Source organism: Sphaeramia orbicularis, chromosome 8 (genome assembly GCF_902148855.1).
Source record: "Sphaeramia orbicularis chromosome 8, fSphaOr1.1, whole genome shotgun sequence".
Taxonomy (NCBI): Eukaryota; Metazoa; Chordata; class Actinopteri; order Kurtiformes; family Apogonidae; genus Sphaeramia; species Sphaeramia orbicularis.
In genome coordinates this window covers 31,556,130-31,572,058 of record NC_043964.1, presented here as the reverse complement: position 1 = coordinate 31,572,058, position 15,929 = coordinate 31,556,130, and the positions used below count along the sequence as shown (strand labels likewise).

The 15,929-nt window shown below is 36.4% G+C and overlaps 1 pseudogene; it reads right to left on the bottom strand.

The window, feature by feature from the left end:
• Window positions 1-15,419: 15,419 nt before the first annotated feature.
• LOC115424808 (tectonin beta-propeller repeat-containing protein 1-like) overlaps window positions 15,420-15,929 on the bottom strand; it is a 17,932-nt pseudogene continuing 17,422 nt past the window's right edge.

The following is a 15,929-nucleotide window of genomic DNA, read 5'->3' as shown; positions in this document are numbered from 1 at the left end:
TAAAGCTGTTTGGAATCAAGTAATTAACGGCACTTCCGGTCTGCTGCTTTCAAATTAAATCCAAACCTCGGATTTTGGAGTTTGCGAACCCTCTCTGTCTCTTCTACATCTATAAAAACAGTTTTTTTTTCCACCAGCTTTATAAATGTATTTGCACTAGATTTTTAAAATTAATGTAATTTACTTGTCTCTCGATTCTTGTTTCAATAACTTCAATCCTGAATCATCAAACAGCATTATTTAATAAATTAACCAGACGTCATATATTCCTTTGTTCTCTTCGACTGACTCTTTAACGCATCATTTCCGTCAATTTAGGTTGAACTTTACTTTATCCATTAAGTGGAAACAGGGTATACACAAAAAGTCAATACTACTACTACTACTACCAATAATAATAATAATAATAATAATAATAATAATAATAATAATAATAATAATAATAATAATAATAAATGAATGAATAAAATGTACAAGAAAGAGACCTTGGTAATCCAGTGCAGGTTATACTAGCTATAAAATAAAGCTATATATTCAAAGCTATATATACACTGTTGCCCATAAATATTGGGGAAAAAATGGAAAAAAAATAAAAATAAAAAAATAATAATTATATATATATATATATATATATATATATATATATATATATATATATATATATATATATATATTTTTTTTTTTTTTTTTTTTTTTTTTTTTTTTTTTTTTTTTTGACGTCTTCTCATGAAATAATTGTGGCAATGTGATTTATTCTTGATAGAGAATGTGTAACTGGGACTCATAACTGATGTGTATAAGCAGGAATAAATCAAGGAAAACAAAATTATTCCAACATTATGGACTACAGTGAATATATAAACCATAAAGTAAAGCTACAAACATAATTTACCAGCTGTATAAATGAATTTGCCCAAAAAACTTGAGAGATAAATTAATTGACAGACTCTCATTTTGGCTCTGAATCAATACCACTTCTGCAATCATAAATCATTCAAGCATTTCCTGAATAATTAACCAGACATCATCCATAATGTTAAACATATTCCCAGCTTCTCTTGAGTTATGTAAGTTTGTGAGACTTGGCTCAGATGAACTTTTCCAACCACGAAGTGTATAATTTATGCAAAAATCAATGGCGTATCAACGATAAATAAAAAGAAGATTAAAAAAAAAAAAACAGAGGCCGTAGCCTGCATCAGTATACTTGTAAATGCTTTTAATTTGAAGGCTTAGTTGTAGATCGGTTCTGCAGGTTTGTGCAGGACTTGATACGTGCTGCAGGTGGAAAGGTGGACAACACACTACATACAGGAGACGGGCGCTCCCTGGAGGCAAATAATGTGAAACACAATGGAAACATGCATCACACAAAGGAAACTTTTGCTCCAAACAGATGCATAAATCTATATAGTTACTGAATGCATTTTGTTAACTGTATTGCAGAGATGACACTTAGTTTGTGTTCAGTTATTATACTTGTTTTTACTCTGTAATATAGAGTTTTCAAGTTCCCTAAACCTTCAAAAACTAAGACCATTCTACATTTTGTGTGATAAAGGTTCTTCTCTTTGTGCAGAAGCATCTCTTGCAACATTTGAAGCATCACTGCAACTTCAATATCCCTGCTGTATTTCCTCAATTTGATGAGACACACAAATCCCCCATGAGTTCATATTGGATTCATGGTTCACCACTAGTGTCCCCCACGGTCAGCTGATTTTCTAACAGGATAACAGGTTCCAACCTCTAAGTCCTAAATCAGCATGCTCATATGTAATATTCGCCTTCCATGCATGCATATAGAGTGTATGTTGTTGAAATACATCTCTTTCTTTGTTTTATGGTAACTGTTGAGGAGATGACATCTATAACCTCACAGAAAGGCCCTACACTCGCTTTTGTATGTGGACATGGCATCAACAAATCAAACTCAACAATTGCAAATATCACTTGTGTCAATTGTGAGAGCAAATATGCCGAGCCTTACTTTGTAAATGTCATTTGATGGTACAACTTTCCATAGCTCCCTGCAGTCATGGGGAGCTACAAAAGGAGCTGAATGTAAAATGAGATTGTTGCCCTCAGGCTCTGAACACATACCACCGCTCTCAGCCCTCAGAAATCCGGTAAGGTGGCACATACAACATAATTAGTTTCTGAAGCCACAGAGAGAGTGGTTTTCTGTTTTTCTCCTTCATGCTGTTATCTCTTGCATCATGGCAGTCCTGACAACCTCCCACTAAGTTGTATTTCTGTAGGAAGGAAACAGCACTAAAGGAGTATAACACTAAATAAATCATCATTCAGGTCAATGAGGAGATCATTCACATTCATGAGGAATTTGTTATTTTACAAGATCTGAAAATTAACTACATAGTCCAAACTTTTGCATTTTTATGCCATGTCAGATCTACCATCAAATCATATATTTTTGTCTCATGAAATTGGACTAAGACAGCATAACATTAAGGTGAAACAGATTTGATAGCACCTGGGTCTGTATCCTATCTTCAGTCCTTCTATTTCATCAGACAGTATTACCGGTGAGCCAGTCATAAGCTTTTCAAACTGTCACGTTTTATGAGGAAGCTGATGTTACTTCCACCAGTGCCATGAAACAGTAGGGGGGAAAAAAGAGAGAAAATAAGATTATGACAACCAAAATCAAAGCTTTGCACAATATGTAGCTGTAATAGTGAAGGCAGTGCATACTATCCATAAAGAGCAATACTATAGGAGCTGTTAGTGAGACCTAAAACATAGACAAAGTTTACCTTTTTTGTCTAATAAATGTACAATTTCTTATATACACTTTCCTTACGTGAGTGCATAACATTGTACATCTGTTGCCACGGTCTTGCTCTCTGAGTTTCTTTACAGTATTTTAAAGATCTTAAACTAAATTTCTGTTGTGCTTTAATACAATTGTGCTTTATGGCTGGTGCTATAATAAATAAAAGTGAATTGAAGTGAATATGTCTGCTGTAGGCATGTTCTGCACACACTGCACGCTCTATCAGAGTTGGCAAAGCTGTTTTGTGACCTCCTATTCTTTGTCTCTGTTGTGCATGTCCTCCCAAGGACAGCTTTCTATCACTTTTGACTGAACAGCCTCATGTACCAAAGTATTCAAAAGATATCCTCCTTATGCCGCGCTTGCAAGGCCACCTTCTTTTCATACTCGCCACATTTTCCCAGCAGCGCTTCATATAGTGGTTAGACAGTAGGTACACCTTAAGAATTTTATTTTTGCCCTTGAAGCTTGTATATGATTTTGCAGTTTACAGCTTATAAATTGTAAATGTCTGAAAAGAAGAAGTTGAAATGTCTTAATTGAATTCTCTTTCTTTGAGGCACTTTATCGTTATTATTTTCGTTTTGATTGCCGTCATTCGTGCCGTGCTTAAAATAGTCCAAGGATGGAATAAAATAGATGGAAATAAAGATGAACTCCTCATTATAGTCATCCATTTTGACAAACAGCAGAACCCAGTGTGCAAGAAGACTATTACTCCTGACTGTGCCGCAGAGCTGGAGCTCATTACTTTCACCAAACAAAACCATAAATCTATTGGGCCAACTGACCTTAAGCCACATAACTATTTTTGCACGTTGTTTTAAAGTAACAGCTCATCTGGAGAGTTGGAAAACAAGAAACTGTATTTAATAGCTATATTTTATAACACCTGAATTATGAAGAATAAAACAGACAGTAGATGCCAGGTGTGTTTAGCAGGAAAATAATGATTATTTGGCTTTTTCTCAGTGATTCAAATCATGGGTAAACATAGATTGACAGTCTCATTATGATAGATACTGAGGATAGATTTTAGCAGTTGTAGTTGTGCTGCACCAAATTATTTTACGCTTTTCAGACATGAATTATAGTCTAAAATAAAACTTTGATGTGCTGGTGCATAGAGTACTGGAGTTTTAAGAGAATAACTCATCTGAAATTACTGATTTATTCTTTTAGAAAAACCCACATGTTTCACGCAGAATTCTAATTGTATATTTTAAGGGTTATTGTGGCAAACGTCATGTCATTTTCCAGTGGCAATGTGTACATCTGTAGTCATTCTTATTCATAAGTGAGGTGGATACGGGTGTGAATAGGAAACTCCTGCTTCACTACCAGAGGAGCTAACTGCTGAATCACCCCTTCAAGTATGTTGCATTATACTGAGAAAGACCGGTTGATGTGATGTATGATTCACTCACAAAGTGCAAATAAGCAATGAGAAATTACTCGTAACTGAAGCATTTGCAAAATACATAACTTACTGTTTCCAATTCTTCCACCCTGAGGCTTAAGAACCATTCGTTCTCATGTCCAACTTGCCTTGGCCTTGCAACAGGGAAAAATATATCTATAAAGTATTTCATATTATTCTGTATTGGAGGTAAAATAAATCACTAGTGATGCCTGCATTTTTTTTTAACCCATAAAGACCCAAACAGCTACTGGTAACTAAATCATCTACTAATCTAATTTAATGTTTAGTTTTATTAATGTCTGTTTGTTTTTTTGTTTTTTTATGATAACATCAGCCTGCCAGGGACTACAGGTGGAAATTAGCCCTAGTGCTAAAACTGGCATACATCTCTTCTTTTTAAGGTTAATGCATATTGTGCATTGTCCCTGTCTAAAAATAAATAAACTGAAAATGGAAAAAAAAAAAAAAAAAAAATCTAAAGTGTTAATACCTGTTGATCCGCTATTACGGTGGCCCGAGGTGCAACAGGCCAAAAATATCCACTAGACGAAAAAAAATTATCTACTACAAGAAAAAAAAAGAGAACAGCCTAAAAAATTACCTAGATGAAAAAATTATCTACTACAAGAAAAAAAGAGAACAGCCTAAAAAAATTATCACAGATGAAAAAATTATCTACTACAAGAAAAAAAAAGAGAACAGCCTAAAAAATATCCACGAGATGAAAAAATTATCTACTACAAGAAAAAAAGAAGAGAACAGCCAAAAAAATTATCCCTACAGGAAAAAAAAAGAGAACAGCCTAAAAAAATTATCCACAAGACTAAAAAATTATCTACTGCAAGAAAAAAAGAGAACAGCCTAAAAAAATTATCCACTATAAGAAAAAAAAGAGAACAGCCCAAAAAAAAATTATCCACTAGATAAAAAAAAAAATACCCTATAAGAAAAAAAAGAGACCAGCCAAAAAAAAATATCCACTAAAAGAAAAAAAAGAGAACAGGCAAAAAAAAATTATCTACTAGCCCAAAAAATTATTCACTATAAAAAAAAAAAGAACAGGTGAAAAAAATTATCTACTACGAGAAAAAAAAAGAGAGCAGCCCAAAAAAATATCCACTATAAGAAAAAAAAACATCATCCACCTTTTCAATTACGGGGGCGCTGTTTACCCGAAAGGTGCCTTGCTTTAAAATTAAGGCCACCACAAAAAATAAAAGGATAGGCTGAAAAATTTTAAGGCTTTCGGCTAATGTGGCTAATGCTAAGGAAGTACCCCACCGGAAGTGGAGGTCGTGCGCTAAAAAATAAAGTTATTTTAAAATATAGATATTTCCATTAATATAGTTTGCAAAGCAGTTAAATGATTAAATACGGTTCCAGTGTCTGCTCAAGGTTAGGCATGGGCGTTAAATGGTTAAGGTTAGGGTTAGGGTATGGTTGGGGTTAGTTTTCAGTGGTAAATGGCCCTTGTGTGCACTGTGTGAAGGTTCGTTGCTAAGCTAATGCTAACGCGAAAAGTTGACGGCAACTTTGTGAACTACCAGTGCGAATAAACAATTGTGTGATTACGGTGTTGAATTGTTCAACTGCCTGACATTCAATATCATTTTTATGAATATTCGCTACAAGAAGTTCTAAAATTATTTTATTTTGAGAGGAGGAGAAGAGGAGCTTCCTGTGGAGCTCCACTATCATGGCATCGCCCATTTGTTGAGAGACAGCAAGTGCATATTGCGGCACCGACACCTGGTGCCGTGGCACCTCGGCTGGTGCCGCGAGGTACCGTGGCACCTCGGCTGGTGCGGCACCACGGTTGATGCCGCGAGGTGCCGTGGCACCTCGGCTGGTGCCGCGACGTACCGCGGTACCACGGCTCGGTGCCAGGTACCCCAGCACGGCATGCGTACCATGGCTCGGTACCACAGCTCAGCTCGTTGCCAGGTGCCGAGGCACTGCGGTACCACGGCACACATCTTTATCTCCACAAAATGTCCTTCTTGATCTAGTGTTAGTAAAGACACTCCGTTTGAGTTGAGGAGGAGAGGTCTACCTGCAAACAAATGGGCAATGCCATGATAGTGGAGCTCCACAGGAAGCTCCTCTTCTCCTCTCTCAAAATAAAATAACACAAAGTTGCCGTCAACTTTTCGCGTTAGCATTAGCTTAGCAACGAACCTTCACACAGTGCACACAAGGGCCATTTACCACTGAAAACTAACCCCAACCATACCCTAACCCTAACCTTAACCATTTAACGCCCATGCCTAACCTTGAGCAGACACTGGAACCGTATTTAATCATTTAACTGCTTTGCAAAACTATATTAATGGAAATATCTATAGTTTAAAATAACTTTATTTTTTAGCGCACGACCTCCACTTCCGGTGGGGTACTTCCTTAGCATTAGCCACATTAGCCGAAAGCCTTAAAATTTTTCAGCCTATCCTTTTATTTTTTGTGGTGGTCTTAATTTTAAAGCAAGACACCTTTCGGGTAAACAGCGCCCCCGTAATTGAAAAGGTGGCTGATGTTTTTTTTTTCTTATAGTGGATATTTTTTGGGCTGCTCTCTTTTTTTTCTCATAGTAGATACATTTTTCCACCTGTTCTTTTTTTTTCCTATAGTGAATAATTTTTGGGCTAGTAGATAATTTTTTTTGCCTGTTCTCTTTTTTTCTTTTAGTGGATAATTTTTTGGCTGGTCTCTTTTTTTTCTTATAGGGGATTTTTTTTCATGTAGTGGATAATTTATTTTAGGCTGTTCTCTTTTTTTCTTACAGTGGATAATTTTTTTGGGCTGTTCTCTTTTTTTCTTGTAGTAGATAATTTTTTTCATCTAGTGGATAATTTTTTTTAGGCTGTTCTCTTTTTTTTCTTGTAGTAGATAATTTTTTTCATGTAGTGGATTTTTTTTAGGCTGTTCTCTTTTTTTCTTATAGTGGATAATTTTTTTGGGCTGTTCTCTTTTTTTCTTGTAGTAGATAATTTTTTTCATCTAGTGGATAATTTTTTAGGCTGTTCTCTTTTTTTTTTTCTTGTAGTAGATAATTTTTTTCGTCAAGTGGATAATTTTTTGGCCTGTTGCACCTCTGGGCCACCGTAGCTAATCCTATCAATACATGTAAATAATCAGTGTATAATGCAGTTTATCATCTTTTCATGGTCATCACATATGACCCATTTGGATGTTCAGAGGCTCCGTTGTTACCATGGAAACACTGTCATCTTCTACAACATTGATTCACCAGTAAAACCATGGAGTTGGATCAATGACAGTGGATGGACACACTAGATGGTTCCTGTTTGTTATTAACCCATTCAGTATCAGAATATGAAAATAAGCAAATACAGAGATAAACCAGTAAGTCATGGAGGTGACATCATCATCCCTGTCTGTCTCCACAGTCTGAGCTGATGAAGATGTTTGCACAGCCTCAACATGAACAGACTTGTAGTGATTTTCATTTCTTTTAACCCTCAAAGACCTAAACAGCTGCAGGCAACCAAAAGCATCTATTGGTCTAAAAAGATTAATAACTATTAAATCAATGATCCTGACAGTACATTTCAATAATTCAGGTAAAATACAGTTTTTCAGGGTTTCAGCAGCATCAGATGTGTCTTATTTGGATGTTCAGAGGCTCCATAGTGAACATGGAAACACCATCATCTTCTGAAACACTGATTCACCAGTGAAACCCATGTAGTTTGAGCAATGATAGTGATTGTAGATTTTTGTTTATATGATCAAAAAGTCACATTTTCTTTGGTTTTCTCTGTTTTGATTGACTAACCTTTAAAGGGGTCATATTTGCTAAACTCACTTTTATTAGTCTTTGGTACATTTATTTTTGTATTTAGACCCTAGTAATTCAAAAATTTTGAATTTGAACCCTCCAGGTGCCACAAAGCTATCTTTATATTCATTTTGGCAATAACTGAGTAGATTTCTACAACCCGTTTTAATTCCTTCTTAATTTGCTACGTCTATAGCTAGTTACGTCAGGACATTTGCACATATAAGGTCAAGATTTCCGACGAACATTTCTCCAAGTAATAATTTTTTGTCAGCAGCAGCGGTTGTAGTCCATACTGAAAACTTGTTTTTATGTTCTGTTATTGATACGTTTACTGAAAAAGTCACTTTTTCCTCAGTTTTCTTAGTTTCTGATATAATAATCTTTGAATTTACTCAGCTTTAATGAACATCTATATGATCTGTGAATTAAATATAGGAAAATACACAATTTACACTACAAAATGCAAAATACAGACAATAATATTATAGTAATTTGTGACAAATCACTTAGAAAGGGTAAAATATAGAGAAAATTTAGCTGGGAACTGCCGCAAAAGTAGCACTGGGTCTTTATAGGTTACACAAGAACAACAACAACAAAAAAATCATTCCCATACACACATAAAGTGGTCCAAGCACCTGGGGGTACACAGCAGGAACATTTGGTTCTGATGATATTGTGGTCAGCAGTGTGTGAAAATTTAATAACAGAGTGGATGTCAAGTGCCACATCTTACTGGATCAGCAGTGTTGAGTAAAAAAGCATGGTCCCCTGCCATGTATGAGCACTGCACGCTTCATCGACAACACAAAACATTTACAAACAGTAAGCGGAGCAACCATAATCCGACTGGTGTGTTTATTCATCAGAGAGTTGGTTTTGAAAAGTTATATTCAAAGCTGCTGAACATTTTGAGACATTATTTTTATGTGTGGAATCTGGACAAACCTGAGTGATCAGTCAAAAATTGGAGTGAATGCACCGATCAGTAAATTTCCCCAAAAATGCCACAGTGAAGTGATGAAATGCACAGATCTTAAATCATCCTCTTCCCCCAGAAGAAACAACATTGTGAGGAGGAAGGGCCTGTGTGTGTTCAGCTCGTCGCAGCTGTTTTGGAGCCTCAAACGGGGAGAAGATTCACACTCAAATCTGCAAACAGTTACTATTTTAAAACTCACCTCGATACCTGATGGCAGCAGACATTAACATGAACATTGATCCCATAATCATTGTGTTTATGCAGAACTCCTTGTGGAATGCAGACGTTTTGATCACACCAAACATCTCAAAAGCTGCAAAAGCTCGTAATGCGGCGCTGAGACATCTCGCCCACGAATCTTGTCTGAATGAGACAAGAGCTGTCATTTTTAGCCACAAAGCTCTGTGGGGGACCTTGATTCAGTGCGTTTGAAGGCTCCTCACACACAAACGTGCACAAAAACTCACACATACACTAATTGCTGGCTCTGTCATCATGAAGCCTTCCTAAATACTCAAGGTTTGCATCTGGGTTAATTACACCGTCCTAATCCCTCTGAATCTGCGACACTGTTCAAATCTGATGTATGACAGACAAGAGCTTTGCACTGTTTGTGTAATATAACTCGTGTTTGTGATTTATATGCAAAAACATGAGCCACTTTCCAAAGAAAACATATGTGCGATGCAAATTATTTACAGAATAATTGGCATATTCTGATCATATGATGGCTTTGGAGGACGTCTACCACATATAAAACCACAATGGAGAAGTAGCCATGTCTAATTAAGTTTACTAATGCATATCCTCCAAGAGAGGATGAAGAGTGAGGATGTGAACGACCATACATTTTTTATGTAGAAGGTGAAGACAGGTGGAAGATATCCTCATAAATAAGTATCCTAAACTCCCCTTGAGTGTGCACATATTTATTCAGGCTTTCATTTGCAATATATTGTGAAAGACAGTGGGAATAATACAATGTCCTTCAGCCATTTGAGCATCTTACAGTGTGGATATGGCCCATGAATCTAAAGATAAATATGGGATACAAGAACATGTGGCATTTAACATAACTAAACAAGTGGTGACAGGCACAACAAAGTCCGCCCCTCTCACATATTTTGGCCATTCTAAGTAAATGGGAAGATTTTAAAAATTCATAAAAAAATGTAACTTTACCCTGCTGTTCCCAAAATGTAATGAGATCCATTCTAGGTCACTGGCAGTCTATAAAGTCAATTTGGCATGAATTCAACCAATAGTTTTTTTGCTACAGACATGTGAAATTTTGCCCATTATAAGTAAATGGGGGAAAAAAAGATTTTAAAAATTCATTAAAAATTGAAACTTTGACCTACACTTCCCAAAATGTAATGCAATCTATTGTGGGTCTATGGTAATCTACAACCCAAATTTGGTATGAATTCAACCAAGAGTTTTGCTGCTACAAACATGTGAAATTTTGCCCATTATAGGTAAATGGGAAAAAAAAAAAAAAGATTTTATAAATTAATTAAAAAAATTTAAACTTTGACCTACTTTTACCAAAATGTAATGCCATCTATTCTGGGTCACTGGAAATCTATAAACTAAATTCGGTATGAGTTCACCCAATAGTTTTGCTGCTGCAGATGTGGGAAATTTTCGCCCATTATAAGTAAATGGGGAAAAAAAAAGATTTAAAAAATTCATAAAAAATTTTAACTTTGACATAATTTTCCCAAAACGTAATGCCAACTATTCTTGGTGACTGGCAATCTATAAACCAAATTTGGTATGAATTGACCCAATAGTTTTGCTGCCACAAACATTTGAAATTTTTCCCATTATAAGTAAATGGGGAAAAAAAAAAAAAAAAAAAAAGATTTAAAAAAGTCAAAAAATTGAAACTTTGACCTAATTTTATCAAAATGTGATGAGATCTATTCTGGGTCACTGACAATCTATAAACCAAATATGGTATGAATTGAACCAATACTTTTGCTTCTACAGACATGTGAAATTTCACCCATTATAAGTAAATGGGGGAAAAAAATGTTTAAAAAAATTCAGAAAACATCTAAACTTTGACCTAGTTTTCCCAAAATGTAATACCATGTTTTCTGGGTCACTGGCGATCTATTAACCAAATTTAGTATGAATTCAACCTATGGTTTTGCTGTAAGAGTATTAACAAATAAAGAAACAAACAAAGAAAGAAACAAATCGAACCAAAAACAATACCCTTGCTTCCCGTTCGGGGGGCTGGGTACTTCATAAACTCATAAAATCTTACAGGTTGCTACGTATTTCTGTTTCTTCTTTAATTAAACCTCAGTGCAGTTACTTGCCGCTCCCAGGCATATATTAGCCCAAAATGATTGTTACTGTGAAGCAGGAGAGAACTTAATCTTTTCACGACTAGATGATGAAAAAGTAAACCACAGAATTATCGTTGATGATTCTCAGTGGGGCTGTGTCAGAGCCATAAAATGACACCCACTTTGTGTTTTTGCTCACACCATTTCAAGCTCATAAACCACATGTTCATATTCATATCCAGCTGGATTACATCCGGAGCTGAAAATGCTATTAGAGAGGAAAAATGGCTTGAGTTGTCTATAGCATTGTGAGAAATGACTGGTGTAGTACAAGCCTGCTCTCAATTATGCAAAATTTACTGTTGATAATGCGAACAACCTTGAAACTCTTCTGGGGCGCGAGCACAATGATTCAGTCTAAACCCTTTCTGTGATCAATCATGGCCACTGTAACTCAGGTGAACGATGGGCTTCTTGGCACCATCCAAGCCTGCACCAAGCACTTTCCTACTACAAATCTCCCCTGACTGTGCATATCAATAGTGTTTTACTGTCTCCTTTTCAGAATAGACAAATGCTTAATTATTAATGGTATCATATGCTATTCCTGATGCATTTTTATTGAGACTTGTGTAGCATTTATCAAGGCTAAAACATGAGCTTATTGTTGGAAATCCTCCTTTGATTCAGTTTATTGCCTTGTGTGTTTCCTGCACGGGTTTACTTTGCGATGCATGCTTGTGTGAAGAAAACTGTCATTAGTTACACATCTGTGCGTGGCTTTGGACAAAAATACCTTTAAGAACATTCCACTATATTTATAGAGCATGAAAAATAAAAAACTGACTGATCCAATCCATTCAATTAGAAGCAGGATATATTTTCAAACAACATTTGCATATGTTTACATGGACACACTGCGATATTATACACAAATACATATGAATTTTCATGATAAGCTTTCCACGTTTCCTCTATTAGGCTCACGTGAAGAAAATCTGCATCTGGTTGAGCGTTACCCAGCATCCTCTGAGCCACACGTGGCGTACACAGGAGGACCATATGGGTAACGTGATGAAACTGACCTTGGCTGTGAGGCTGCTGATCTCTTATCGTTTCAACCATTCCTCTCACACTACTCTTAGATACATAGATGTTGATTTTTTTTCTCACTTACTCTCAGTTACTCTGTGTGCCTGTGAGCTCCCACAGAGTCGAAAGCTCAGACATAGAGCTTACATCTTTGTTTTGTTTTTGTCCGACCAATCACTGAGTCATGTTCAGTCATGCTTTGCTATTTGAGCCGACAGTCTCTCTGCTCATGGTAAAGTAATAAAATAGAATTTGTTGCTTGATCCAAAGCAGGAAAGGCTTACATTCAGCCAGCGGGAACAGGAAGTTCAAATTCATAAATAGTAAACATTTATAAATAGAGCCTGCGTGGATTTATGTCCACAAAAGATGGTTTTATGTCCCTAGATCCTTTTTCCTGATGAAAGTCACATGATCTGCTAATGTTAGTGAAGAGCAGGGCTTAATCACCCTCGCGCATGAGTGTGTGTGCGTCCACAATCTCTGTGAGTTGGTTTAAGGGAGGGTGGGTTCATCTCTTGGGTAGGAAACGTCGGCTGGTGGTGATTTTGTTAGCAGCGGTGGAATGATCTAGATAATACACTTATCCACAGCCCCTCCGGGGGACGGCGAACCACCGACATCTGATTAGATTCCACAAAGATAAAAGGATCATGGGAAGTCACATGTCTAGTTTATTACTGGGTGACTTTGGGAGTCTGTCCCATGAATCAACAACAGATAATAAAGTGATGACTAACTGTATTTAATCTCCAGTCAGGAAGCAATGATTTGTTTATCATACTTGCATTTTTATATTGTTGAGTGACTGAGCTGAAAATGAGGTGAGTTTTTTTTCTTTTTCTTTTTTTTATTATTTTTTCAGTGCACCTGCTCAGCTCAGGCCACATTTTTTTACCCTATAATGGATTAAAAATAACTGATTTATTTTTGTGAATGTAGGTAATACTTTACAAAGAGGGAACATTAAATTTAACCCATGCAGTAACGCATCAACGCAGGTTAATCCATCATCATGATTAATCTAATTAAAAACTTTAATGCAATTAACCCACCTGCAGTGCAGAATGACTCTGAACATCTCTGGCAACACATTTGGGGCAATTTGTCCAAGTAGAGTTACTGTCATGCATGTGAAAATGGGCAGCTGATCTGGTAGTGACAGGCAGCAGAATCAACCAAGAAAGATGGAGGACACTAAACAGCACGCTGGCCCTCTGGATGGAAATATGAGGATAAAAAACCCCAAGACGGAACAGTTGTTTCAAGTTGTTTAGTTGAAACTGTTGAAGGTGTTTAATAAACATGTTAAGTGTGTATATATTCCCTTCTGTCTTGAGTCTGTTCACTCATGCAAAATAAAACGTGAACATTATAGATTCAAAATTAAAGATATTTAATTGTGATTAATCAAAATGAATCCACAGCAACCCTGTAATTAATGACTAAACATTTTAATTGTTTGACAGCACTAGTTGTTAGTTAATTAAAAGTTTGTTAATTTGTCTGTCGACTTAAGGAATATCTAAACAATGACATGATGCCTTAATTAACATGAACACCAGCCGTGGATGCATTATTAACTGTTAATTAACTGTTTATTAATACTTTTCAATTCACTGACTAATCTTAATTCACTCACTCCCTATAATGTGTTATTGATAAACCCAACACATAAAGGAGACAAAAACTTAACAGTAAAGGTTTAGGTTTTGTGTTTTGCGTTAACACAGTCTTACCACGTGCACGTTTCACAGCTCCTCCTCCATCTCTTTTCTTCCACACAATGTTCTGTTCAGTTTTCAAGGACTGTTTCTGACCTTGAAACTAAGATGTGATTCAACATTCATCATATTTTCTGTAAATGTTTGCTCGTGTGCAGTAAGCAGGGAAAGGTGGCATTCTTCAGTTAATGTGTTTACACGTTGCAGAGAAAGCAGATGTTTTGAAATTTTCAGATTTCTGTGTCTGCCGCTCTGGTGCTTGTTGCAAGACAGACAGATGAGCCCAGTGTTGAATTTACAGTCCACACAGGTGCTAGACAGTGTGATTTAAGGAGACTGTCTGGGAGATTTAAACCCTGCTCTTTGCAGTCAGTAAATTATATTAGCGACTAACTTTTAGAGTTATGATTAAAGTTTTTTCAAAAATTGCAGGTATTGTTAAATGCATGTAATTTTTTTCTGCATTATCTTCAGGTTTGTGAGTAAAATGTGTGAGAGATATCAGAGAAAATGTGAGATTTGACAAGTGATTTAGAAGAGGGCACTTTATTTTATGGCGATGAATTCATAAAGTTTGTTATCTGAACAAGCAGAAATGTCAGATTTTTATCTTCATGCTGTGCTTGAAAGTACAGTGCTTTGCTTAAGAGAATAAAGATGAGTGAATATCTTCCAAATTCACAGCTCTTTGATCTTAAGAGAGGTGGTATTACATGCTGCTATACAGCAGATGTTTCCTCTCTTGAGCTGATTAATTTGTTCATCCCACCCTCATGTCATCTGTGCTTTCATTCCTTTTAGTCCTGTTGCCCCAAAACAACATTTAAGATGCTTTTATTGCTTCTTCTGGGCGTAAATAATTAAGACTATCTGAGAGGGAAGAGCAGAGATGTTTAACCTGTTCTCTGATGAAACATGGTGCTGCAGCCTAATGTTCATTGAGGACTATTACTACTACTTATAAGCTAATAATAATACAGTCATTATATTTCACCACGGAAGGCAGCTTATCATTTTGAGCAACAAAATAGACGTGTGAGAAGAAAAGTGTGAAGGGTACTTGTGCCTAATTTAAAAATGGCTGCCAGACAGAAGCAAAGATGGGAACAAAATATAACATTTTGATGCATAATTTTATAAAGGCAGTGATTCAGGCTGAAAGGGGTGTGCGAGTTTCAGTAATAGTATGCGACATCCAAGAAAACAGCAGTTTTCAAATGCCTTGGAGAGCCTCGCCTTCTGCACAGGCTTTTCTTCCATCAGGCTTTAATTACTAAGCCAAAGACTTCTCTAGTCTCAATTCTGAAACTTGTTTTTCTCACAGCCTTTATAGAGCTGATCGTGGAGATTCCACGGGGACGTCGCAAAAGAGGGTGCTAGGAGCAGAATGTCACATTAATTTTACCCCTTTCCCACACCCGTCCCCTCCACCCCTGCAGATCCATGCATATATCAAGTGACAGTCAAATACACTCTGTGATTTGATTTTAATTATGTGATTTTCACGTATTTTCTCACAACCTCAGGGAAAGTTGGAGAAGCCAGCTGATCCAGAACACTGAGAGAGAAGGGCTTGGATGTGAGAGGAAGCTGTAACAAATTAAGTACCAAATAATTATTTACTGTCACTCTACCCTGCTATGGATGGATAAATGGACAATCTGGTAACATCGCCAAATTGGTAATGCATTTTTAGTGATGTAGCGGTATCATTACATCTGCAGCAGCTGCAGAGATTGTTTCTTACTAACCCTCAAGGATTTTGCTGGTTGGGAATCTACCTCTCAAACTCTATCACTGTGGGAG